General features: G+C 59.1%; 1 protein-coding gene across 3 annotated transcripts in view; it reads right to left on the bottom strand.

Moving 5' to 3' along the window:
- ZNF664 (zinc finger protein 664) overlaps positions 1-26,104 on the bottom strand; it is a 61,525-nt gene that overhangs the window by 6,314 nt on the left and 29,107 nt on the right. For all 3 annotated transcript variants that reach the window (XR_013997779.1, XR_013997780.1, XR_013997781.1), the window contains one exon: positions 25,636-25,835. The gene's annotated coding sequence lies outside the window, so the exon portion shown is untranslated. The remainder of the gene's footprint in view (positions 1-25,635; positions 25,836-26,104) is intronic.

The following is a 26,104-nucleotide window of genomic DNA, read 5'->3' as shown; positions in this document are numbered from 1 at the left end:
CAACATGGGATCCATACAGACTATTCACGAAACACTTTACCTTTGAAACCTTGTGTGTGGTTTACACCCGGACACACGTGGGTCGGCCCCAGTTCAAGGGCCCAGCAGCCACCGGAGGCCGGCGGGGACGACCTCGGTGAGCCGAGGGCGAGAGAGTGACCCCTTTACAAAGCACTAAGTGATACGTTGAGGCCCTAAAATGAGGAATCTCCTGGTTGGTTTCGGGTCCGAGACTTGTGACGCATGTTTTAAAATGAACTCCCTAACGTGAAATCATTTTACGCCTCCAGACGTTGCATTGCTGGGTGTCTCGACCTTCAAAACCTCCCTGGGGCCAGCAGGGCCCAGCGCACTTGGGACTTTTGGGGTCCTGAGAAGTCAGACTTAGGCTGGGCCGATTACTTTGATGCTCCGAGTCCAAATTCCCCACGAGTTACTCGGGGACTTGAGACTCTGCGGAAGGTTCCGGAGTCGGTGATAACACTGGGAGTTGCCAAATTTCCAACTTGTGATTCATTTTTTTCTATTTATACCACCCTTCCTCTAGGGTGACCAACAGCCTGTTGGCAAACATCTGCTCCTGAGGCGTGGCCGGGGTGGCAGAGGGCAGAGGGCACCGAAGCAAAGGACCCACGTCGGCCTTGTGCTGGGCACTCAGTCTTCGAAACCCGATGTGCATTTTATACTTGGGTACAAATCCATTTGGATGCCACACTTCCGTCGGAAATGTATCATGTCGTCAATGTGACGGTGTCACAAAACTGTGTATTTCCTAAAATACACGCAGGTAAAAGGCGAGACCCACCTCCCAACACTGGCCCCTAACGTACTTAAAAAGTTTTCTAATTGCTGAGTTAAGCCTCAGTTTTTACATCGAAACGTATTAAAATGAAACTAAAATCCAGCTCCTCCGTGGGACTAGCTCGGGGTCGGGTGCCCACCAGGCACATGTGGCCAGAGGCCCGCAGGGTGGACAAAGTCAACAGCTCTCCTGTCGCCCCCAGGCTCTGTCCCCTGCCCATGGCTGCCCTCTGGCCCCAGGTCCTGCGGCAGGCGGGCCGTCCCTCTCCCCCTTCCTCGCCTGCACCTTCACCCAGATGCGGCTCTGCCAGCCCGGCCTTAAGCCAAGGGCTTCCGCTCGGGCCTGGGCCGGGCCTCGCCCTTGTTTTTCCAGAACGCGGCCGGCCTCGGGCTAAGGGCAACTGCTCCCAGGGCCGCGACGGGCTGTCACCCTCGGCCGCAGGAGGGGCTCTGGGCCACTCCACGGGCCTCTTGGGCCAGAAGTTGATGAGGAAAATCACGCTCGATGTTGGGCTCTCGATTTTCCCCTGCTCCCTCCTTTGGCGCTTGAACCGCAAGCCGCCGCTTCCCCGGCGTGGGCTGTGGGCGTGTTTGCCTCGGCATCTCCGAGATGACAGCCCTCGGAGCCTGTCACACGTCTGTTCCTGGGGCCTGACGGACGGATGCACTCGCTGAATGCTGGGTCTTCCCCGAGTGCCTCGGTTAGAGGAAGCAGATGCAGCCTCGGGGAGAGAAAATGTATTTATGGGCCCCTCGGATGCAACGTGAGCCTTCCTCGGCCACAAACGGTTTCCTGGGGGATTTGAGCGGAGCCACAGGAGGTGCACCCTCGTGGCAGGGCCACCCCGGCCTGTCTGTGTCCAGCCTTGTGGACGTTACACGAGGGGCTGGTGCTATGGCAAGTCAGGGGCTCGCCCAGGACCGGGGAGGGTTATGCGACAGGTGGAATTCCAGCTCCCGCGGTCACCCCAGCAGTGTCCCCGGGTGACAAGGTCATCAGACAAACGGCTGGACACACAGTGTGAAGGTTGGTCATTTTCCACGGTTACCCGGGGCCCTGCCAATGGAACCACGTTTAGCATTTCGATATTTTCCAAACTTTAGCCGTTGGCATGTCGCCTCCCATAGCTTTGCTGTGTCGGCCTCCCACCTACAGCAGGGATCCGCGAACTGTTCCTGTAAAGGGCCAGACGGTCCATGTTCCAGGCTCGGCCGGCGACCGTCTCTGCTGAAACCACCTGCTGCGGAACAGTTAGAGCGGCCCGAGCAACGTAACGTCAACCACGGGCCACGTGCCGATAAAACTTTATTGACAAAAACAGGCTGCAGACCGGATTGTGCCCAGGGCCATAGTCTGCAGACCCCAACCCACACTATTATTTACAAAACATATTAAGGAGGAAAAAAAAACTTAAAATAAATGAAAAGAACATCCTATCAATCCCATAAACGGAAAACCATGCTGTTCATAAAAACGGCCAAAGTCAGTGTAATGAAGACGAAACTGGTTATTAAGCTGTGACCAGGAGGGTGGACTGGGGGAGATTCGCAGCCTGAGGCCGGCCCTCTCTTTAAAAAAAGGGAAATTAGGAGGCTCCCGGAGGCATTAACCATCCGCGAGCGCTGGGCTGTCTCTTTCCTTGTAGGAATCAGCTGGATTAAAGCGAGTTGAAAGGGACACGCTTTTCTCGATGTGGCCTGATCTCATTTAAGCCCGTTCGGTTGTCACCTGACGTCATCGGGGACCCGGCAGAGACTGTCCCGAGACACCCGGTTCATCTCTTGTAGCGGCTGCTCTCCCGCAACGAGAGCCCCGTTTATTTGGAAGGCGGCGTCCGAACCACGAGGCAGCAAGGTCGCCTGCCGTCCTGGAGGCGGGGAGGCCAGGCGGAGGGCGCCCCCCACCCGGGCAGCGTGCCCAGGCAGGCTCTGCCCTCCCCGATCCCGGGAAAGGTGGCAAATAAACCCTCCCCGGGTGAGGCGGCAGGCCCCGCTGGCAGAGCCCGGCTCCCGGGCCCGCCCTGGCTCCCGGATGACCAGCCTGGCCCACCCGGCCTCGCCCTGTCTGGCAGCAGGCTCTTAGGTCTGTGCCGTCTTCAGGTCCCTCGGGGCTCCGCGTGGCAGGCGGTAACCAAGCAGCGGGGGTTGTAAAGTCTGAGCCCCAGGGACCCCGCTGATCCCAGGGGAGGCACGACCAAGGGCGGCCTCTTAAGCTCCATCCTACCCAAGGTCATAAACCAGAGCTGCCAACCACACAGGGCCGGGCGGCCGGCCGTGAGGGATGAGTGTTGTTAGCTTAAAAATATCAGCCGCAATCACTGCGCGTGAGTCAAACCCTCGATTCAGAGAACAAACAACGCTGAGCTCGCGAGCTGCGCAAACAGGCGGGGCGGGGGCGGGGGCCAGAGCCGCGGGGGCGCCCGGCTAGAGCCCACGCTGCCCGGAGCCCCGGAGGCCCCTGCAGGCCCTGTGGGCTTGTGGAACCCGGGGCTGAAGATACCCGAGGGCCCCAAAGGGGCTCGAGACCACTGCGACCCAAGCAGGGTTCCTGCCGACTCGGGGTCCTTGTCCTCCCGTTGTCACCTCACAGGGACAGGAGGGGACCAGGCGGGAGCGGGGGCTGCGGATGCTCCGGCCCAGAGCCCACGGCCTCCCGGGGGCGGCGGGACCGGGAGCAGCCAGCAGGGGGTGACTCTGAGGAGTCTCCCAGGCCCCGTGGTGGTTACGGAGCAGTAACCTGCCCCCCAAACAAAACACACCCTTTCCTGCCCCTCCCGCCCGCTGCCCTCTGGCTTTCCCCTGCGGTCACCTCCCCAAATGCTCTGTGCCCTCAGGCCCTCGTCGCGGGTTTTTTCATGGCTTCGTGTCTTAAGTCCTTCATCCATTTTGAGCTGACTTTCGCATCTGGTCACGAGACAAGGGTCCAGTTTCATTCATCCACATCCGGACGCGCGGTTTTCTCAGGGCCACCTACTGAAAAGGCTGCTCTTGCGGGCGGGGCCCTGGCCGCGGACTAGCCGCCGGCGCCCGCCGGGTGCGTCCCGGGCCGTCCCTTCCACTGGTCTGCGTCTGTTGTCTTGGTGCCACACTGTTTGGACTCCCGTAGCTTTGTCATATAATTTGAAGCCGGACCACGCGATGCCTCCGGTTTTGTTCTTTCTCAAGTTTGCGTTGGCCATTCGGGGGAATCTTTTGTGATTCCACATAAAATTTAGGATTTTTTTTTCTTCCTATTTCTGTGAAAAATGGCTTTGGCATTTTGATGGGAATGGCCCTGAACCTGCGGGTCACTTTCGGTGGTATGCGCGTTTTAATAACATTTATTCTTCTGACCCGCGAACTAAAAAGGTTCTGCACAGCAAAGGAAACAGTCAACAAAGTGAGAAGGCAACGTAGGGGATGGGATGGAGCATCTGCAAACCGTACGTCTGATAGGGGACTCATTCAAAATATATAAGGAACTCGTACAGCTCAACAGCCAGAAACAAATCGCCCGACTGAAAAACGGGCAGAGGACCTGAACAGACGTGTTTTCAAAGGAGACACACAGACGGCCAACGGAGGGATGAGGGTCCTGATCAAGGTCACCCAGCAGCGGAGAAACGCAAACCAAAACCAGAGAGACACCACCTCGCACCCGTCAGAAGGGGGAGAGTGACGGTGCTGGCGAGGTCGTGGAGAGAGGTGCCCACCCGAGGTGACGGGCGTGCCAATCGCCTCGGCTGTGTCACCAGGTCTCAGTGCAGGTGGAGCCACACGTGACTGTGCCCCTTAAACACAGAGGGCGATGATTCGTCACTCATGCCCCCGTGAAGCTGGAGAAAATAATTTTTAAATCCATTTGAAAGGCTCCCTACTGTCTGAATTCATTTATATGACATTCTGGTGACGGCAAAATTGCTGAGACAGGTCGAGGTCAGGGGTTGCCTGGGGGTGGGGTTGGAGTGGGGGTGGGGCAGAAGGGAGCTTTTGGGGTGACCGAACGCCCGTGATCTTGTTGGCGGTGGTGATGTGACACCAATTTGGTCTGCGGTTCCCAAGCTCCGCGGAACTGAGCTCTGAAAAGAAGCTGGAAAACTAGGCTCCATGGCGCAGGGCGAGGCGAGGGAGAGATAAAGAATTGGGCCATTAGCACAATCCGCCCGGGAGGGGACACGGGGCGCCCGCGGATCTCCGGGGGGCACGTGCCCGGCCCCAGAACAGACTGGCTTTCAGTGGGTTAGGAGAGGCCCGGCCAAGGCCCCCCTTCCTCCTGGTGGCCACGTGGCTCTCGTAGGCGGCGCCTGGCTGGCTGCCTGGGGCTCGGAGCTGGGGGGGGACACAGAGCCCGTTGTTACCTGGAAATCCAACGAGCTGAGGTCAGAGGGCTTCCAGTCTCAGCCCGGCTCCCAAATCAGTACAAATGACGTGCCCCCCGCTCCAGCCCAGGCCACTCCCCTCGGACAGGCTCAAAGGAAGGAAACCTGCCGGGGTCAGACCCCTGCCAGAGGCCCCCCATTCACGCCGGCCCAGACCTGCAGCCGCGACCCCTCCGGTGCACGGGGCCCCCACCCCCGGTTAGCCACCCGGGCTGACGGGCCCGCCTTGGCTGTGTCCTCGCGGTGGCCTTCCCGTCCCGGGTCCCCCCGAGGCCTTGGGTCCGCGGGTCACACGCAGAAAGACGCAGAGGAGGGCTGTCGCCTGGCCTGCGCCTGCTGCGAGGCATCGAGTGTCTGCCTCCCCATCACCACCCCGTCAGGCCCTTGGCTGCAAAAACCGGACCTCCCTCCTGCTTCCTCTCACGGTGACGCCCGGCTACCCCGGACATCGGGAAATACGTGACACACCTTCACGCACTATCCACGCGGGCGGCGCACGGGCTTGGAGCTGGGGGGGGGACACAGAGCCCGTGGGGTCCCAGGTCCTAAGAGGTTCGGTGCAAAGGGTGCACGTGGGAGGGGAGCCCGGGAAGGCGGGCGGTGGGGGTGAACGTGGGCGGGTGGGGGCCCCCTGCCCACTTTTCGCGTCAGTCGCCCCCGATGGCTCGCCCGGGCCGCGGTCTCCGGTGCCCGTGGCCCAGCCCGCGGGGCCCAGTTCAGCAGCCGCTCACCTCCTGGGCTCCGAGACGGGCCGGAGGCGCGAAGTACACACCGGGTTTCGGTGCCGCGACGCGAGAAAAATGCGAACTACGCCATTCATCACGCTCGACGGACGGCGGGTCCGTGCTGAAGTGAAAATGTGTTGGATATACTGGGTTAAAGAAAATACGTATGAAAACCAACGGCACCTGTTTCTTTTTACTATTTTTTAAATAAAAAATGTGGCTACTAGAAAATCTGAGACGAGCCCATTCTGCCCCGTGGCTCACGTTTCGTTTCCGGCGGACGCTGCTTCCTAGAGCATTGGTCCTGTGTCCACCCCCCCGCGTGGTTTTGTTTCCGTTTCTCCTCCGGGACCATACACGTCTTGAGAGAGGGGCCGCGTCTCCCTCTCGCCTCCATCCCGGGGGAGCTTTGCAGACGGCGGGAACTTAGAGGGATCTTTCCGAACGCAGGTGCCCTTCCAACCCCACCTCTGTCTTACCCAAGACCTTCCAGTAGTTTCCTATGACTTGTGGATAAAGCAAAACTCTCCGATGTGCCGCGAGGCCCTGTGGAGTGTGGCCTCCGCCCACCTTTCCGCACTCTCGGCACCCTCCACGCCCCCGGCCGCCTGGCCTTCTTTCCTGCTTGCTCCTGCCCCAGGCCCTTTGCACGTGCCACTCCCTCTTCTGGGGCTGCCTTTTCTTTCCATCCTCAGCTCATCACGTCTATTCGCCCTTTGGGTCTGAGCTCAGACAGACCACGATGACTCTGCTCAAGGCTCAGACTCACAGGTAGATACCCTGCGCCTCAAAAATGGCAAATTCCAGAAACCACCAGCTTGGGCCTATTTGCATGCCCCCCGGGGGACTCTTGGGCCCTGCTCGCCATCCAGGTAAGACCCCAACCCACGCTCCCCACGCTGGCTGGAGGAAGACATGTGACCGGTAGATGCTGTACCCCAGTCTCAGGTGTCCCCGAAATGGAACTCCGGTCCAAGAACAACACTAGTAATTAGATGCCTCGTGTCAATTTTACGGGCTGCAAATGCCTTGCAGTTGGACCCTGAGGTAGGTTCCAGGCTGAGCAGCCCCTGAGGAGCTGCTAACATGTTTCTTGGTGGCTCTTCTGAAAATGTTTTTGTCCCTGACTTTGGGACTGACCTCCCCAGGCTGGGGGGGAGGGGGGAGGGGACAGCCTGGGGCTTCCAGCGAGGACACGACCGACCTTGGCGCTGAGGCAACTTTCAGGGCCAGCGAGCTGGCTCCGGGCGGCCAACAGGACATCTGAGCCGCAGCGGACGCGGCCTCTTTCAGGCCTCGAGAGCCTGCCAGCTCCCAGGAGATCTGAGGCCAGATTTCACCTGGAGACCAAGAAACCTTCTCCCCTGAGGCCCCAGGAAGAGCGACGGGCGGCTATCACATCGGAGCTGGAAGCAGGCTGGACGACGTCGCCTGGATCAAGTCACGGCCAGCACGGGGCCCCCGCGATGCTCCGTGTCTCTCTATTTTTTTCTCTCTGTTGTAATACTCACTGGAGAATATTTTTTTCATTGATTTCCTTTTAGAGAGAGTGGAAGGGAGGAAGGGAGGAGAGAGAGAGAGGCATCGATGTGAGAGAGACGCATCGATCGGTTGCCCCCGGCATGCGCCCCAACTGCGGCCGGGGATCCAACCTACAGCTCAGGCTCACGGCCTTGACTGGGAATCGAACCCGAGACCCTTTAGTCTGCAGGCCGACGGTCTAACCTCTGAGCCAGGGCTGTTTCCCTCTTTATACTCTAATGTATATTTTTTAAAAGTCGTATTGAAGCATCGCCCGTGGAGAAAAGCACAGCTCACTGGACTTTCATGAAGTGAACACGCCTGGGCACCCGGCACCCAGGTGAAAGGCCCGCACCTTCCTGGTGCCCGGTGCCCTCCCTGGGCCAGTCCCAGTTCCTGCGTTCACCCAGCGGCACCCCCACGCCGCCTCCTAACTCGGCGAACCCGGCTGCCTCGCTGGGCATCGCGTCCGTGCCCCGGGCGGGGAGGCCTGGGGCCCTCGCCGCTCCCGCTCCCTGCGCCCCGCGAGGCGCCCGCGTCTGTTCTGTTCACCTGCTGACGGATCTTTGGATAATCCCCAAGTTTCTGGCTGTTTCAAAGCGTCCTGCTGGGAACGGCCTGGTACATGATTTTTGGCGAACACATGTGCGCGTTTCCAGGATGGCCGGGGCCGGGGGGGCGGGGGGGGCGACGGGGAAGGTTGTAAGGAACCAACACGCGGTTTCCCAAAGTGCCAGGACCCGCCCGCATCCCGCCCGCGGCGTGGGCGCTCCAGTCGCCGCGCGTCCCAGCCCACGCGCGCTCCTTTTCACGGCAGCCGTGGGGCAGGCGGGCACCAGTGGATGTGAACGGTGACTGTGGATAAAGAAAACCCCGTGCACTGGGGAAGGCTGGGGGAGGGCCCGACGACTTCCTTTGGGGGCGCAAAGGATGCACAGGGACGTGGGTCTCGTGTCTGTTTGGTTTTGATTAAAAAATATACATGTCTTTTTCTTGGTCAGTCCTCCCCGGAAGGTATTTTTCCCACTGATCTTAGAGAGAAGGGGGGGGAGAGAAACATCCATGGGAGAGAGACACACGGATTCGGTGCCTCCCACACGCAGCCCGACCAGGGCTGGGGATGGATCCTGCAGCCCAGGTACGTGCCCTTGAGTGGGAATCGAACCCGAGACCCTTCGGTGTGCGGGCCGACGCTCTAACCACTGGGCCGCACCGGCCAGGGCTTGATTTTTAATTTTTCGAGCAGGTAACATCCGCACATAGTTTGCCCCTCAGAAGCCGCAAGGAGGGGCATGTTCACAGTGAATAAGATGTGTCTCCGGGTCCGGCGCGAGGAGGCCAGGTCCCCAGCTCCCAGCCTCCGTGGGGAGGCCACCCGGGTGGGCCGGGCGAGGTCCTGGAGGGGCACCCGCCACATGCCGGGGCTCGCGGGAGCAGGAGCCCCCGGGCCGGGGCAGGGCGGGCTCCTTCCCAGCTCATAAAACCCCTCGCTGGCATTTGCAGCCAGCGTTTGATCCTTCAAAGGCGTCCCCTCCGCCCGCCGCTCACCAAGGCCCCCGTTTCGCCGGGTTATTTATGGCCTGGGCCACTTACCGAGCCTCCGCCCGCTGTATTTAGTTATTTATTCACACGGACATATATTTTTCTACCAACTTCGTTTGGAGCCGGGGGTGGTGAAAGGGAAACGAGCGTGAGCTCACGGGCACGGGAGCTCGGCAGCTGCAGGAACCCGGGGGCTCCGAGCTGACGGGCGGCCCCTTCCTTGGTTGGCTCGTTTGGGACCCTCGCTCTGGCCAGTGAGGGTGGGACCGAAAACAAACAGGTAAACAAGAGGATTTCAGAGCGACAGCGGCTATGAAGATGAAATGAAACAGCGCAACAGGGTCGAGACGTGAGGGTGAAGAGGGCTGTATCGATTAGGTGGTCGGGGAAGGCCTCCCGACGGAGGGGACAGCTGGGCACAGGTCTAAAGGCCTAGCACCCAAAGAACTGAGGGAAGGGTGTTCTGTGTGGAGGAACAGCAAGTGCAAAGGCCCCGAGGCAGGAACTGCCCCCGACAGGGCCCAGTCATGCGGGGCCTCGCAGGCTTTATTGCAGCTGTGATGAACAGCATACGGAGGGCAGTAAGCACTTACGTGGCCTTGAGACGCTCCGGTCGCGCAGGCCAGCACAGGTCTCCTTTCTTGGCAGCTGAAATAGCGAGGTAGCCCAGTTTGCTGGAGCATTCATATCACCCCTCCTCTCCTCCGAAAGGGCCCATCTTCAGATCAAAGGAGTCTTCATATCTGAGCCACGTCCGATTAGCTCCTCGAAGAATCGCTTTCACTGGGTTGGCCTTTATCCAGGATTCTTTCAGGAAACCGTCACGGGAGCTCTATGTTTGCCTCTTCCCTGAAACGACTGTCGAGAGCGCCGTAACCCAATATCCCTCCTATGAAGCCCAACAGGATAAATTTATTTCAGAACTTGGTATTAGAAATAAATCGCAGGGCTGCTGTTTCCTTCTTCCTACGGTGAGGGGGACGAGGCTTCCTGTGCTTTCCCTTTTTGACCTGGCTGCCAGGGAGCTCAGGGCTAAGTCATGTGCTTCACCATTGAAATGACTCATCCTTGTCATTGGTGTCGTCGCTCCCGCTTTCGCTGGACCTAACTTGCTGCTTCTGTGATACCGACCATTTTTATTTTTTTTATTATTATTTTTAATGCTGTTCTTTGCTGTAAGGCTCCTTGTCCTCGTTTGGAGAGACGTGGGGAGCGGCGTAAATAAAGGTTTCGTTCATCGGAGGCGCGAGCATGGGCACGGTCCATTGACTTAGTTCCCCGAGACTTACGGCGGGAATTCAAACACACCCAGAGCAAAGCAAGTGCGAATGTCACTTCTTACCCCCGGCTTTGGGGTCAGAAAGGAAAGCAGCAGTCTGTGTCCCAGCACAGTGACAGGACCTAGGAGAGAACTGAGGGCCCGACACAGCGAGGGGCCCAGACACCGCTTCCAGTTAGAAAGCTGCTTGCGCAGGGGCTGACGGCCCCCTCTGGCGGCCTGGTAACGGGGCATTTTCCCCCTTTTTCGAGGACAGCGACGTCCCTTCGAGTGTCGGCATAATTAACCGGGCCTGGGACAGGCTCCCACGTCTGCGGGGTTTTGTCGGGATGCGTCCCAGAGCTGGGGCCAGGTGAGAGCCATCGCCGAGCTCGCTGACGAGCCCCGGGGGGGGGAGGCCGTGTTGGGCTGCCCGTGGGGTGTCACAGAGGGGGCGGGGCTGTGGGGGGACTTCCCCTGGCACCCTGGGAGCACAGACTCACCCTCTGCCCCATTCCCAGCTCTCACTCCCCGGGAAGGAATCAGCCCCGGCAATTCCATTTATGCTCCTGAGGCTGCTTCTCTCTTTTTCATCCTTACCCGAGGACGTCCTTAGAGAGAGGAAGGGAGAGGGGGAGAGAGAAACATCGACGAGAGAGCCACGGACCGGCTGCCTCCTGCCGGCCCCGACTGCAGATGGAGCCCGCACCCCAGGCGTGCGCCCCGACCGGGAATCGAACCGGCGACCTCCTGCTGCACGGTCAGCACTCACCCACGGGACACACCAGCAGGGCAAGGAACTGAATTGTCAACACTTTACTGACTTTGAACGGACAGGTCCACGTGGAGCCCGTGGCGGCCGCGTTAGCACAGCTGCGCGCAAATCCCCAGGCCTGGGACAGGAAAGGGAAACGTCGGGGAACGATCAGCTCGGGAAGCTGCTTCCCCGAAGCGACTCTCTCCCTCCTCAGGTGATTTCACTTTGAAAATGTCCCTTTAAGTTCCGACAGCTTCGAAAGACCAGAACGGGTTTGCTCAGAGCCGCGGTCACAGGACACGCTCGCCCGGGCTTGGCGAGCGCCGGCTACCCACGTCGTTCTCGTTGCGACTTCAGCAGTTTAAGCCCATTGAGCGGCAGCGAACAAAACAAGGCCTTCAGGGTTTCTAAAATCCACGCCAGCTTCCGTTCAAACAGGCCGTGGGCGCGCCCGAGGGACAAGGGTGACATCCAGCGCCCGTTAGGGACGGCGTGAAATCCCGCTTCGCACGGCTCGCCCGACTTTCATCACGGGCGGCTGCTTTCCCATTTTCTTTGAAATAAGCTCAGTGCTTCGGGGGAGGGCAGAGCCTTGTGTTTTTCTCCTTCAACGGGACCAGCTTTTCTGGGGTTTGGGTGGACGGGTTACTAAGGATTCACAGCCACAGGGAAGGCGGCTCGGATCCCAAACGCCAGCCTGGACCTCCGTCCCTCTGAGACACATCTTCGTGGGGCGGGGGGCGGGCGGGAGACGCCCAACGGGGGCCCAGCGCCCGGTCCTTTGTCAAGAAGAAAGAAGCCCTTTGAAACTGCGAGAGGTTTGGGGAAAAGTCGGAACTGAGCGTAAGTGCAGCACCTGCTGTTCTTAGAGCCTTTTATTTTTAAAATCCTCACCTGAGGGTATATTTTCCTTCGGCTTTTCAGAGAGAGAGGAAGGGAGGGAGGGAGGGAGAGAGAGAAACATCGATGTGAGAGACACAGCGACTGGTTGCCTCCTGCAGGGACCCCAGCTGGGGCCAGGGATCCAGCCTGGAACCCAGGACCGGGAATCGAACCCTCGACCGTTTGGCGCGGGGGCTGATGCTCTAACCACTGAGCCAGGCCGGCTTCTCCGGAGCAGCAGGGTTCAGGCGGAGGACCTCGGGGGAAACAAGGCCGCACTGTGGGACGGCCCAGCCCGGCCCAGCCCGGCCGCCCCGGAGGGCTGGCACGTGGCGGAGCCCGAGAGGCTCTGAAAAGCAACATTGTGGACGGGCCCGGGCGCCTCCCATTCCTGCCCTTGGACACCCGCGATCCAAAAGACCCATCGAGCTGAAAGGGAGGCTCTGACCCCCTTCCCGCCTGCCGCCCCCGCAGGCAGGTGAGCGGAAACAGCCCTCCCTCAGCAAATATTGACCGAGGGCTCGGGTGCCCAAGGCCCTGGTTAGGTGTGGTTGAGCATTCGGTCCCGGGGTTTATTGCAAAGCAGGCTGACAGGGCAGGGCATTCAACAGAAACGTCCAGAAAATATTAACTGTGCGTCGGCTATGGGCCGGGCACTGTTGCAGGGTAGGACGTGGGACGAGGCGGCGACGTCCCCGGCACTGTGGTGCCTGCGTTCCAACCTCAGGGACGGCCGGTAAACCAGTAAATCAGTAAACAAGGTCACTGTTGGACGGCGGTCAGGACGTCTCCGGAGACAATGAAACAGGTGAAGAGATAGAAGGGATGTCCACGCGAGAGCGGCCTTCCGCCGGACGCCACAGCCCGCCTCTCCCATCCGGCGGCAGGTGAACTGTGTCCCGGGGCATTTTTTTTCACTCGTTCAACCTGCCGTTTACGGGGCACCGCCCAGGCGCCAGGCGTCGGAAAATATCAATGGATGAAATCGACAAGGGCCCCTGTTCTCGTGGAACCAATGGCAGTGAAGGAAGCTGGACAGTAACAAATACCTAATAAGCAAATTGAATGTTGAAAGCTGCAACAGGAATGCAACGGGAACAAGAAAACGGGCAGGAGGAATGGGATTGCAAGGCCAAGGCCAAGGGCTGGGGCAGAAGAGGGCAGGGCAGGGCCGATAGGAGTGAGCCCCTCTGGGTGACATCTGAGCAAAGAGGCAACGGGTGGAGCCACGTGGGTGTCAGGGGAGCGTCCCAAGGAGCCAGGGGCAGGAACTGTGAGGGTGGCAACAAAGTTGCGTTCAGCCAGGGGCTTGGGGGTGCACCCCGCAGGCGGGGGTGAAGGGCAGCCAAACTGAGCTCGGCGCCCGGCCCAGGACCTCCTCCCGCTGAGCGGGGCCACGTTGGCTCTCCGTGGTCTCCATGAGCCACATCGGCGCTCTGTGGTCTCCGTGAGCCACGTCAGCTCTCCGTGGTCCGCGTGAGCCACGCACCGAGAACCCCACGTCGAATTTCCTTGACTTCTTTTCCTTCCAGGGTCCTCCCCTCCGACCTCCTGCAGCTACTCGCTCCCGAGCCTGCGTTCCCGACCACGTCGGCGGTGTCCAGATCCGCCCACCTCTGAACGCTTAGACGGCGGGATCCCTCCCCCCCCCCGGCCCAGGTGACCGCGGCCTTGTCCCCCTGCTCCCTTCACTGCCTCAGCTCTTTCCTTTGTGGACCCGTCATGGGTCCCTTCAAAGACCCTTAGAGTCCCCATAACCCTTCTGCAGTTGATGGCATTTTGTAAATCTCTCTTGGTCTCTCCCTCACAACAAGGCTCCCTTGTTTCTACCTGGATTACTGAGCTCAGCCGGTGGGGGGGACCCTGACCCCCTGGCCTAAGGAGTGAATGAATCTGCCCGATGCTAGAACCTCCGATCGATTCCCCTTGTGCCCTGTTGCCCTCCCCACCCCGGTGGCCGCCCCCAGGTCCAGGCCCCTCAGCCTTCTGGCCTGGATTTTGCGCCCCCCCCCCCCCCGATGCTCAGCCCTCCCCACCGTCACACAGCTTCTCCCGAGGGGATAAACCGCCACGTCCTGCCAGCTCCCTCTCAACATCCCGAAAGCCCAACTCAGCCCCTCCTTGGCCCAGACCCCTTGATCCAAAATAAAGAAGTGACTTTTCTAATGTTTTGGGGCTGGAAGGCTCCGACGGCCGCCCGTCTAAGGCCCATCAGTAGCCCCTCGGGCTTATGAAAGGCCCTGTGTGCAGCGGGGCCGGGCGCCGTTTGAAGGCGGGACGCCGGCTTCCTTCTTCCCGGAGCCTGGTGGGTTGGTGGGTTTAGGCGACACCTGAGAAAACAGAGTGGGCACTGTGCCCGCGTGCGGCGTGTGGATAAAGGGGCCGGAGGGGGAGCCGTGAACGCGCCTCAGTCGGGGACAGAACATTGGGCCTTTGTGTGTGCACAGCCGCGGCCGAGTCCAGAGCCCCACACAGGACCCCCTCCCCGCCGTCCCCAGCCGAGAAGCCAGGGGCCCGGGGGCCGTGTGTTTATTCTGGAGCAAGCGCTGAAGGGACTGTTGTCTGGAACTCAGGGAGCGTGGGCACCTTATCGACCCTTTTCTGCAGCGCCCCTGGGCAAGGTGGGGCGACCGGCCAGTGGGGGGGAGCCAGCCCCTCGCCCGTCCATGTGGATAAAGCAATTCAAAGAGAAAACGCCACGAACGTGCCTGAATCGTGGCAACAGATTGCTGGGCCTGGACCCTGCGTGGGCGGGTGGGAGGGTGCAGGAGGGGTGGGGACAGGTCTCTACTTGTTCCCAATGTCACGGCGAGGACCCACGGAGGAGCTGGCCAGATGGCCCTTTAAGGTGCCGGTGGACACAGGCCAGGCAGGTGGTGGCTGGAGGTGGTGGCGCGGGTGTGGTCAGCTTGGTAACAAAGGGGTCAGTGTCACAGGGCGGAGCGTGGGCTAGGTCCTGCGGGGAGAGAGGAGCCAAGGGCCAGGCAATAAATTGTTCAATGGCCACCGATTCCTCGCTCCCGGCACCCACTCCCCTTTGCAAGGAGACTCCGTCTTCCCTCCCTCGACCCACCGGAGACGGGGTCACCCTGTCCTTCCTCCCAGAAAGAGGGTCTTCTCCACCCCCCGAATCCAGGCTGGACACGTGACTTGTTTCGGCCAACAGTGTCGGGAGGAGCGGACATCGGGTTGGAGCCGAGGTCTGCAGAGGCTGGCGGGAGGTGGCCACAGCAATGCCCCCGGGACCTCTAGACGCTGGAGGAGGCAGGAGCCCGTGGAGGGAGCCCGGCCCTGCCCTCACCTTCACCTGGGATCCTGGCCTCCGGATGTGACAGGACACGCTTCTGCTGGCAGAAGTCACCGAGTCTATGGAAATTTGTTACAGCCCCCCCCCCCCGAATCTCACACACTGGCCAGCAGACTCCCAGGCTTCAGGGTGGACGAGGGGTGGGCGGCCACACCGTGACCTGGAGCAGGCGCTGGGGTGGGGGGGGCAGATGCAACTCAACCAAACAAAACAGGTGTGGAGAGAAAACCAGCGGACGTTTAGCCAACACGGAGCGTGCCGGGCGCTGTTCGAATGCTTCGACTTCATCCCCTCCACAGCCCTCTGAGGCAGACACTCATCCCCATCACCCAGGTGGGGAAACCGAGGCACAGAAGGGGTTCCTCAAAGAAGGCCACACGGCTGCTAAATGGGAGATCCGGGATCGGGACCCTGGCCATCTGGCGGTGGTAGGGCCTCTCCCAAGCGTGTCGAGTCCCGGCAGAGGCGAGCGGGAGACAGGCGGGGGACAGGCGGGGGACAGGCGGGGGGACAGGCGGGGGACAGGCGGGGACAGGCGGGGGACAGGCGGGGACAGGCGGGGGACAGGCGGGGGACAGGAGGGGAACAGGCGGGGACAGGCGGGGGGACAGGCGGGGGGACAGGAGGGGAACAGGCGGGGACAGGCGGGGGACAGGCGGGGGACAGGAGGGGAACAGGCGGGGGACAGGCGGGGGACAGGCGGGGGGACAGGCGGGGAACAGGCGGGGGACAGGCGGGGGACAGGAGGGGAACAGGCGGGGACAGGCGGGGGACAGGCGGGGGACAGGAGGGGGGACAGGCGGGGAACAGGCGGGGGACAGGCGGGGGACAGGAGGGGAACAGGCGGGGGACAGGCGGGGGGACAGGCGGGGAACAGGCGGGGGACAGGCGGGGGGACAGGCGGGGAACAGGCGGGGGACAGGCGGGGGACAGGAGGGGAACAGGCGGGGACAGGCGGGGGGACAGGCGGGGAACAGGCGGGGGACAGGCGGGGGACAGGAGGGGAACAGGCGGGGACAGGCGGGGGGACAGGCGGGGGGACAGGCGGGGACAGGCGGGGGGACAGGCGGGGACAGGCGGGGACAGGCGGGGAACAGGCGGGGGACAGGCGGGGGACAGGAGGGGAACAGGCGGGGACAGGCGGGGGGACAGGCGGGGGACAGGCGGGGACAGGCGGGGGGACAGGCGGGGGACAGGAGGGGAACAGGCGGGGACAGGCGGGGGGACAGGCGGGGGACAGGCGGGGACAGGCGGGGGGACAGGCGGGGGACAGGCGGGGACAGGCGGGGGACAGGAGGGGAACAGGCGGGGACAGGCGGGGGGACAGGCGGGGGGACAGGCGGGGACAGGCGGGGGGACAGGCGGGGACAGGCGGGGACAGGCGGGGAACAGGCGGGGGACAGGCGGGGGACAGGAGGGGAACAGGCGGGGACAGGCGGGGGGACAGGCGGGGGGACAGGCGGGGACAGGCGGGGACAGGTGGGGACAGGCGGGGGACAGCGTGAGCGGCTGTGGAGGGGGAGAGCCAGGGGCCAGCAGGAACGCTTCTCCTTCAGGCTGCCTGCGGGAAAGGGCAATCTTATCAACATCCCACGGAAATCTTCTTGTTGTTTTTAATCCCCACTGGAGGATATTTTTTCCATTGATTTTTAGAGAGAGTGGAAGGAAGGGAGGGGGGAGAGAGGGAGAGGGAGACTGGTTGCCTCCCTCATGCACCCCGACCTGGCCTGGGGGTGGAGCCTGCCGCCCAGGTACATGCCCTTGACCGGGAATCGAACCCACCACCTTTCGGCGCACATGCTGATGCTCTAACCGCCGAGCCACACGGGCCGGGGCTCAGGCTGACATCACTGGGTGGGTTGGCTGCGCATCATTTTCCCTGCACCCCCGCCCCACCCCTGCTCGGAAGTCACCGCCGAGTGACCAGAGGCACCTCGGGGCCATCGGAACATCCAGAAACCAGCACCGTCGGCCCCAAATGCAAGCGAGGCTGCTTTTTCCGCTTCCAAACCTCGGCCGCTGCCGGCCTGGCTCCCTCCAGGAAATCCTGTTTGTGCTATTTTGGGAGAATGGACAAGCTTTTTTTTTCAACCCCCCTGAGCCTTCCAGAAGCCCGACAGCCAGTCCCAGACTCTCGCTGCGTTTCCAGCGCGGCCCCTGGGGCGCCCGGCCGTTCTCCCCACTGCGCCGGGCGTTTCAGGACACTGTTGGTCACCAAATGTTCGCGGGAAGGTGCTGCCCGAGAAGGGCTGCGATAGGTGCCGGGACACGCGCCCGGACGGACGCCCTGAGCGCCCTACATGCTCCCGAGCACGGGGGAGCCAGCGGGGCTGCGGGGAGGAGCAGGCGCTGTGCGGAGGGGGCTGCACCCGGTGACCCTGGGAGGCGCCCACCCTCGGAGCCTTTCTGCACAAGCAAGATCCCATCAAAAGAAGTAACCGCGGGAGCCTGAAAATGAAGAAAACGTCAAGGAAAGAACCCGGAGACCGTTTGCGCTGGTGAGAGGAGGGGTGTGTCTTAGCCGCAGCTCTGGCCCTGGGCTCAGTGGTTAGAGCGCCAGCCTGCTCGCCTGAGGGTCGCGAGTTCGAGTCCCCGTCAGGGCACGGGCCGGGTTGCAGGCTCCTCGATCCCCAGCAGGGGGTGTGCAGGAGGCAGCCAACTGATGTTTCGCTCTCACATCGATGTTTCCCTCTCTCCCCCTCCCTTCCTCTCTCTCTAAAAAAATCAATTAACAAAGCTTAAAAAATAAAAATGTAAAAGTTTTAAGAAAAGATTCTGCCCTTTTTCTACTTCTCTCTCTCTCTGTCCCACTTTAAAGTAAATTACAGGTATCACAGACCTTAAACTCTCAACACTTTGGCCTGTGTCTCCAAGAAGTAAGGACATTTCCCCCCATATCTACTGTTCCTTCATCACTTGGAACTAAATTAATAATAATTCCCCCACTTTATCTAATACCCTGTCCCTATTCCATCCCCCGGCCTCCCTCAAGTCATCGTCCCACAGGATTCTGCACCTGGGTCTATCCGGGCAGACGCGGCAAAGGCGGCTTCTCACCCACTGAGGCTCGTTCTGGTCTGATTTTCGCCTGGGTGACAAGGACCTGTCCACGGGGGTCGACTGTGCCCAGTCCCGACAGACGGCGCACGCCACGCCGCCCGGAGCCTCAGCGCGGGGAAGGGACAAATTCTCCCGTTTCCCCTCGGCGCTCGGGTTCCCGGGAGGCCAGGCCGCGCACGGGCCTTGGCCCAGCCTGCGGCTGGGAAACCGGGCCCCTCGGTCCTGTTTCCTATTAGGAAGGGGGAGCCCACGCTAAGTGGTGCTTTCTTTCCCTGCCCCGTAAGAATCCAAACAAAATTCTTTGGTTATTGACTTTTTCTGCGGCTGAGCTCCCGAGGTCCACCGAACCCCTGCTCCAGGGCTCCAGGTGGCTGCTCCCCAAGCCCACTCTACCCAAGCACCGTGCTCAATGTGCACACACCCACGCACACCCATATGTGCACACCCATGTATACACACGTGCACACACATGCACAAGCGTGCACACACATGCATACACACGTGCACACAAACACACACACAGAATGCACAGGTCCCTCCATCAGGGATAAACGGAAACTCAGGCTCCCAGCACATGCTCTCCCCCCTTCTCCCCCACTCAACCCCGTCCAAGTGCTCCCCAGCTTCTGATAAGCCCCCCACTCCCCCTCAGCTGTAGGAAGCTTGCGGCCGGCCGGCCAACCACTGCTTGGAAACGGCTGAGCTGGCATTCCCCAGCCGGCTGGCGCAGGAGAGGCCCAGCCTAGGGCAGGGGAGGCGCTCCCTCATCTCGTTACCTCCTGGGCTCCCCTCGGCTTCTGCCCCTCCCTGGGCCCCCTGCCCCCACCAGCCGCTGAAAACAAGAGAGAGAATGGTCAGCCCTTAGGTGCAACCAAAGTCCTGTGAAAGAAGACATATGGCCGGGGGTGAGGTGGAGGGAGGCAAGCTGGGGGGGAGAGGGAGGGGAGGGCAGGGGGAGGGTGTTTAAGAGAGGCCTGGGCCCAACAGAGGGAAAGAAACTCGAGTCTACGTTTTTTAATGGGGATTTGATTCAAAACAGTGAGGATCTTTTTATAAACCTGCCTGCAGAGCGCCATGCGGAGCGTGGCAGAGCAGGCGAGTGGGGCCCGGGCCTTACGGGGCTCTTTAGTCCGGCCTCAGCCGCGGGTATGTTGTTGAGTCATTTACCTCTCGTGGAGCAAATAACAGGGGGCAGCCCCCCTGGGGAGAAGGGCAAAGGCGGCCGGGAAACACGCGGGTCCAGTTCGGAAACCCGGCCACACAGCCCTCGAGTCCCAGCTGGGCAGGTTTCTCGGGGGGGCGTGGGCACCTTGGGACGCAAAGCTCCGCTGCGGGGTCGGTAACACAGCTGGTCTCACACGCGTGTTTTCTCTGCCCTGACACCCATCACAGCCTTCCCGTGCCCGGGGCCATTTCAAACAGCAAAGTCCCCACCAAAAAGCACGAAAATGCATAAAACATGGCAGTAAATAAACTGCAAAGAGGATGCTTGTCTGTGGTGTGACACGAAAGGAGGCGGCGGCCAGCGGTCCCATTTGACTTCAGCCGGGAGCAGGCGCGTCCGGCGACTTTGCGCGTGTTTTCAAGTGACTCAGGTAGTGCCCCGAATGTTGGTTTGGGGGTTAAAATAAATGTCAGTGCCCTGGCTGGCGTGGCTCAGTGGTTAGAGTGCCGGCCTGCGCCCCGTGGGTTGCAGGTTTGATCCCTCGCCCTGGTCATGGCACCGCGAGGGAGGCGACCAGCCGATGAATCGATGTCTCGCTCACATCAGTGTTTCTCTCTCTCTCTGTCTGTCTCTCTCCACCACCCTCCTTCCACTCTCACTAAAAATCAATGGAAAAAATATCCCCAGGCTTGAGGATTGACAAAAAAATAAAAATAAAAAAATAAAGTGCTGGTGAGCAGGCGAATTGGCAAGTTCGAAAACCACCGATGAGGAGGCCTGACCGTGCTCCCGGCAACTGCCGCCGACGGCCCCCTGCCCACGCCGGCCCGCACTCGGCTCTGCGGGGCCAGGTCGGGTCGTCAGAGGGGAAGACGACAGACGGCCCTGAGCAGAGGGGCCGGGGCCCTTGTGCAAAATTCAGCTCAGCCCATAGGATTCAGGGGCCTGGACAAAAAAAAAATGTCTTCGAAGGTCAGCTCAGGAGCAGGCCACGTCCTGCTCCGTCCCGGCGAAATCTAAGCCGGGGCCGCGAGCTCGTGTAAGCAGCCGGCTGACGCGAGCTTGCCCTGCAGAACTCTTGATCCTTGGGGCGTCGGTTTGCTCACCTTGTAAATGGGTACAAGTAACGCTGCAAACGTGGGTGTCGGGACTCGCACAGCGCCTGCTGAGTGGTAGCCGCTGCTTGGGTTGCTATTATTATTACTCTCAGGCTGCTGTTATTACTATCATTATTGTTTATATTATTATTACCATTATCACCATCATCAGAATTTACCACCCGGCCAGGCTTCTGGCCTCTCCTCTGTTACAATCTTAGATGGCAGGAGCAGGGCCAGGTTTGGGGGAGTGTGCAGCTCCTCCAATTTCAGAGGGTGTTTTTAAGATTAAAATAAAAATACAAAATTGCAAATTAAAAAATTAGATCCAGGGCCTTCCAAGGAGTTGTTTGGGTGAGGAACCTGCAATTTAAGCTCCGTCACTGCCAAAGTAAACCCACCTGTTTGGATCTTGTACCAAACACACAAACGAAGTCCTTGGTTGTCTATTTCTTTCTTAATTAATCAATTAAGAGAATTAAACATGTCACTTCATTTCCTGCTCTGTGCCAAGCACAGCAGTGATTAAGACAAAGGCCCCGCTCTCATGGGAGAGGCTTCTGGGGGTGGGAGAGATGGGAAAGAAACACATGACCCCGTAAATAACACGGACAGTAAGGGGGAGAGAGATGGGAGGGGTGTGCCACTGGCACACAGCTCGGGGCAGATTCGGGGCTGAGATTTTCAGGATGAGAAAGAACAAGTCCTCTGCGGAAAGAACCTCCAGACAAAGGGAACAGGAAGGGAAGGGACAAGCATTGCGCTTTCGAGGAATAACGAGGCCAGTGGCCCGGAGTGAGGGACACGAGATGAACTCCAAGAGGTCGGTCGGCAGAGGTGATCAGGGAGACCCGGAAAGGAGTTTGGACTTGGTTTCAAGAGCCCGAGGAAGCCAGCGGGGGATTTTCAACAGGTCTTGAGACGACTTATGTTTCTGAAAGACTGTCTGGCTTCCGTGAGTAGAATGGATTATGGGGGAGAGGAGGCAAAGAGGAAAGGCAGTGAGGAGGCCCCTGCCTGCCTGCTGTCTTCTGGGGTCAACAGCTTGGAAGGCGGATCAGGTAGGGCTGGGACGCAGGAGTGGAGCAGTTCTAAGGGACCCCTCCAGCCCCCTCTGCCACATGGCCAGTTCATGAGGGTCAGTAGCTGGAACAGGCCCTCAGGTTACTGCTTTGTTCTAGTGGAGCGAAGTAAAGAAAGAATATAAAGGGCTTGGCCAGGGGGCCTGTGGGAAGGGAGGCAATTTCAGGGAGCCGGTGTCAGCACTCCCTTCCTGGGCCAGGGCTTCCTGGGGAGGGTACCTGATTACACGCCTGTGGATGGGTTTTTGGCAGCAGGCAGGCCACTGTCAGAAGGGCTCTAGTCCCGCTCAGCCAGAGTTGGGCGGGAGGGAAGAGTTTGCCACAATGTGTTTTGCTTTCGTTTGGCACGGCGACCTTGAGAGGGGCCAAGGTTGTGGAATTAATTACAGCCAATTACCTTGCATATAATGCTCGGGTTCCAACCTGCTGAAAGCCTCTAGAAGTGGAGAAATTCACAGATGAGCAGTCAAGAAAAGGCTCCCCCCCGCCCATCTAGCTGCCCAGCCTCCTAGGAGTTCACCCTTTAATAATCTCCTTTAAATAAGCACAGCCTCCCTAAAATTTTCCCCAAATAAGGATTACTGCAATTAACACAAGAAGAAAAAAAAAAGTTTCAGAGCTGCTTATGTTTAAATATTCCTCTATGCACTTCCACGTATCTTCATGTATTAACAGATGACCAATGTCCTCCAAAATTGACCTAAATCAATTAATAGTAATAGTAAATCAATTAATAGTAATAAACATTATAATCTGCAAATGATGATAAATCTGTTGTCTTCCTTTCCATCACTTTATCCATTTTTTAAAATATTCATGTCTTATTGCTTTGGCCTATTTAGCTGATCTAGAACATTAGACGGTGCATTATAAAGGACTGGGCATCCTTGTCTTGCTCGTGATTTTTGTTGTTGTTGTTGTTAATCCTACCCGAGGATATTTTTTTTCCATTGATTTTCAGATAAAGTGGAAGGGGGGAGAGAAGGGGAGAGAGAGAGAGAGTGAAACATCGATGTGAGAGAGACACACGGATTGGTTGCCCCCCACACACACCCTCACCTGGCTGGGAATTGAACCTGCAACCCAGGTACATGCCCTTGACTGGCAATCAAACCCTTGACCCTTTGGTGTGTGTGCCGAAGCCCTAACCACTGAGCCACGCCAGCCAGGGCTTATTTCATTTTTGCTTCATTTAAAGGCCTCATTTCCTCAAATCCTGTTGTAAAACCAAGAGAGGTGTTTTCTGCAATTCGCTTCTGTTTCCTGTAGCAACTCTTTTTCAAACGTCTGTTTCTTCTTGGGAGCAGAACTTCCCACCTTTCTTATTGCCGGATCATTTCATAAACCATCCGGGTTATCTTCTGGTGGCTTCCTTGGATGAGGAGACGTCTCCTGGAGCTCGGTGGCCACTGGCTCTCTGGCCCCCCTCCGAACGCACCCGCTTGCTGTTAGAAACCCAGGTTCGGGTCTGGAAGCCTGGGCCTTGGCCGTTAAGACCCGGCCTGGAAGCGAGTTCCCCGCGTCTGGCAGCTATTTCTCGGGAGGGGCTCTGCTGGCCGAGGAGGCAGCTTCCACTTCTGGTGCTGGGTTGCCTGACAATCCAAAGGGAAATTTATTCGTCGATAATTTGAAACAGTCTGAAGTCCTTCCAATGCCAGAGGGAGTGCAGCAAAAATCCACAGCCCCCGAGGGCGGCACTCCCACCGCTGATCCTGTCCCTGCTCTTCCTTTCCTTCCAACTCGACACCCCAGAAGTCAGTGACCACCACCCAGCCGCCGCCTCGGGCCAGGCTCCCTGCTGGGAAACTCGGAGCAGACTGGACAGGAAGGCGAGGTACTGACACGGGGACGAGGTGTGAAGAGTCTGTGGTCGGGCCCAGCCTCTGTGCCGCTGGGGGTGCAGCTGGGGGTGCCGCCTACGCTCCGAACCCGCCCCACCGCTGACACCGGCCTGGGCAGGACGGGAGCCCCCGGCCGCCCCGCGGGCCCAGCAGCTCCGCCCGATGCCACGACTGCTGCAGTTCTCCTAAGTGAGAGGGGCAGGGCCGGTCCCCTGGGCTCGGCGTGCCCTTCGGGTTTTGTTTCTTGATCACGGGGTGCAGCTCCCCCCGCCCCCGGTTGTTTGTATGTTTGTTTGCTGTGTGGCTAACGTGGTAAGAGAAGAGAAAAACCTGAATCAGCAGGGCCCGTGTTTCTGTCCACATGAGTCTCCAGCTGGTTCCTATTCTGGGATCGTGCCTGTCAGCAGAACCAATTCTGATGGTTCCTTCCGCAGGCTAAGGGAGTGGTATTTTTTTCCACTAAAAAAAAAAATCTCAAACAGAAGTCCCCACCCCCCAACCCCAGGACATCCAGAGTCCATATGCACACAGTCCAGGGTGGTCACCGGGTGTGTCCCCGGCAGCTCGGTCACATTTTAATTCCTGGTGAAGGGCACATACCTGGGTTACAGGTTTGACCCCTGGCCCTGGTCAGGGTGCATGCAGGAGGCAGGCAATTAATGCGTCTCTCTCACATCAATGTTTCTCTCTCTCCCTCCCCCCCCTTCCACTCTCTCTAAAAACAATGGGAAAAATATCCTCGAGGAGGGAGGGAGGGAGGGAGGGAGGGAGGGAGGGAAGGAAGGAAGGAAGGAAGGAAGGAAGGAAGGAAGGAAGGAAGGAAGGCAGGCAGGCCACAGGCCAGGAAACGGACTCACAGACACAGAACCTGCGGCACCGTGAGCTCGGCCTTCCCGCCTCCAGAGCTGTGAGATAACAAATCCCCGCCGTTGGAAGCTGCTACGTGCGTGCCCATTTGTTACAGCGGCAACGGGAAGCTCATACGCGGGGCATTCCGGCCGGAGCTGAGCCACGTTCCCTCAAGCCCACCGGCTGGGTCTCCACAGCACAGGGGCGATCCCCCCGGGGAGGGGTCCCCAGGGTCAGCTGCATCGGGTGACACAAGTACCACCCAGGGCTTTGGGGCCAGGATGCGTCCCATCGAACTCGCCAGCACGTGGCTGGTGCAGACACAGGGCCCTGTACCTACCAGCACAGTCCCGTGGCCAGAAAGCGGTCATTTCCCCTTAAGCTGCAGTTTCAATCCATTTCACATTAGCCTTTACGAGAAAACATTCCCACCCTCCGTCCCTCTGGTTTTCCACGCATGTGGCAAGGCTTTGGTCCAGGAAACAAAAAATAAAAGAATCACACTATTTCAGAACGCAAGAGAAATTAAGTCCAAATTTTCGCGGAATGTTAAAAGTTAAACACAACTCAAAACATGCTCGGGGTTCAGGCTGGATTTTGAAACGCTTTCTGAGAAGGGAACCCCCACAGCAAAAGCCGACGACTCCTCTTTAGAAGATTCTCCCCGACTGTCGGGAAGGGGCCCGAATCGAATGGTCAGCAGCGGCACACGGGAAGAGTGTTCCCGGTTTTCGGGGGAAGGTAAAAATATTGTTTTAAATCCAGGGTTGCTTCTTGATTCTCAGTAATCCCGGGGCGAGGCAGACACCACTGGGATAAAATTAACATCGGGGAAAACCGTGCGGACTGTGGAACCGAAGTGATTTGAAACAGGCCACGAGGTAGCCAGTGAGGGGAGATGGTGCCGCTCGGTTTCAAAGCGCAAAGAGAACGGACCGGTTTCACGCGGAGGCCTTTGGGGGGACACAGGGTCTGGGGTGCAGGCGAACGGGGCCCAGAAGCACCCGGAGGCGGAGCGGTCTGGGTTTGAACCTGACCCAGGGGCCACGGGAGTGTCGCTGAAGGATCTAAATCAGGAAAATGGCACGAACCGGTCTGTACACTGAAAACACGTCTCGGAGGAACAAATAGCATGAAAACAGCGGATTTTATGTGCACGGGGATCTAGCTCTTATAAAAGTTTAACGTCCTATAAACGCGGCATTACAAATCGGCGCGGGAAGGAGGGATTAGTCGTTGACGCCGGGACGGTCGGTCCGTTTTCCGGAAGAAAAACGAAGTTGGCCTCTCGACTTCATAAACCGAAATAAAACCCAGATGGGTTAAAGAAGTCAGCGCAGAAGAGAGCTCTGGGGCGAGCGGGAACGCACAGAAGTAAATGAAGACGTACCTGGCTTCCGGGCGGGACAAAGCTGTGCAGGTTCTGAACGAGGAAGGACACCTGAGAGGCCGCCGGATGCGACTCTCACAGCCGAACCTCTGAAAGCCAGTTAATGCCCCAAACAAAACGTAAGGGACAACGTAACTGAGGGAGGATATTTGCGACGCTGAAGATGGACCAATATGCGCGTCCTTCCTATGTAAAGAGTCCTTAAAAACAAACAAGGGGAAAAACAGCAATCACTCTAACAGAACAAAAGACATTTGTATCAGAAGGGGAGGCGTTTGTCTAATAAACGTACAAAAACATTCACCTGTGTAGCGAAAGCTGCGTGACCCTACGTACAAACAGGACACTGTTTTTTAAAAGCTTATCAAACGTAGGAAGCGTTTTGTTTTCTTTTCATTAAAAAAGAAAACGTGTTGTTGAGGGTGCAGGAAAATGGGTACCTATGCCGGTGGGCTGCAAATTCTCTCTA

This window comes from Miniopterus schreibersii (genome assembly GCF_964146895.1).
Source record: "Miniopterus schreibersii genome assembly, chromosome: 20".
Taxonomy (NCBI): Eukaryota; Metazoa; Chordata; class Mammalia; order Chiroptera; family Miniopteridae; genus Miniopterus; species Miniopterus schreibersii.
The sequence above is the reverse complement of the archived record's forward strand: the minus strand, read 5'-3'. Positions and strand labels throughout refer to the sequence as shown.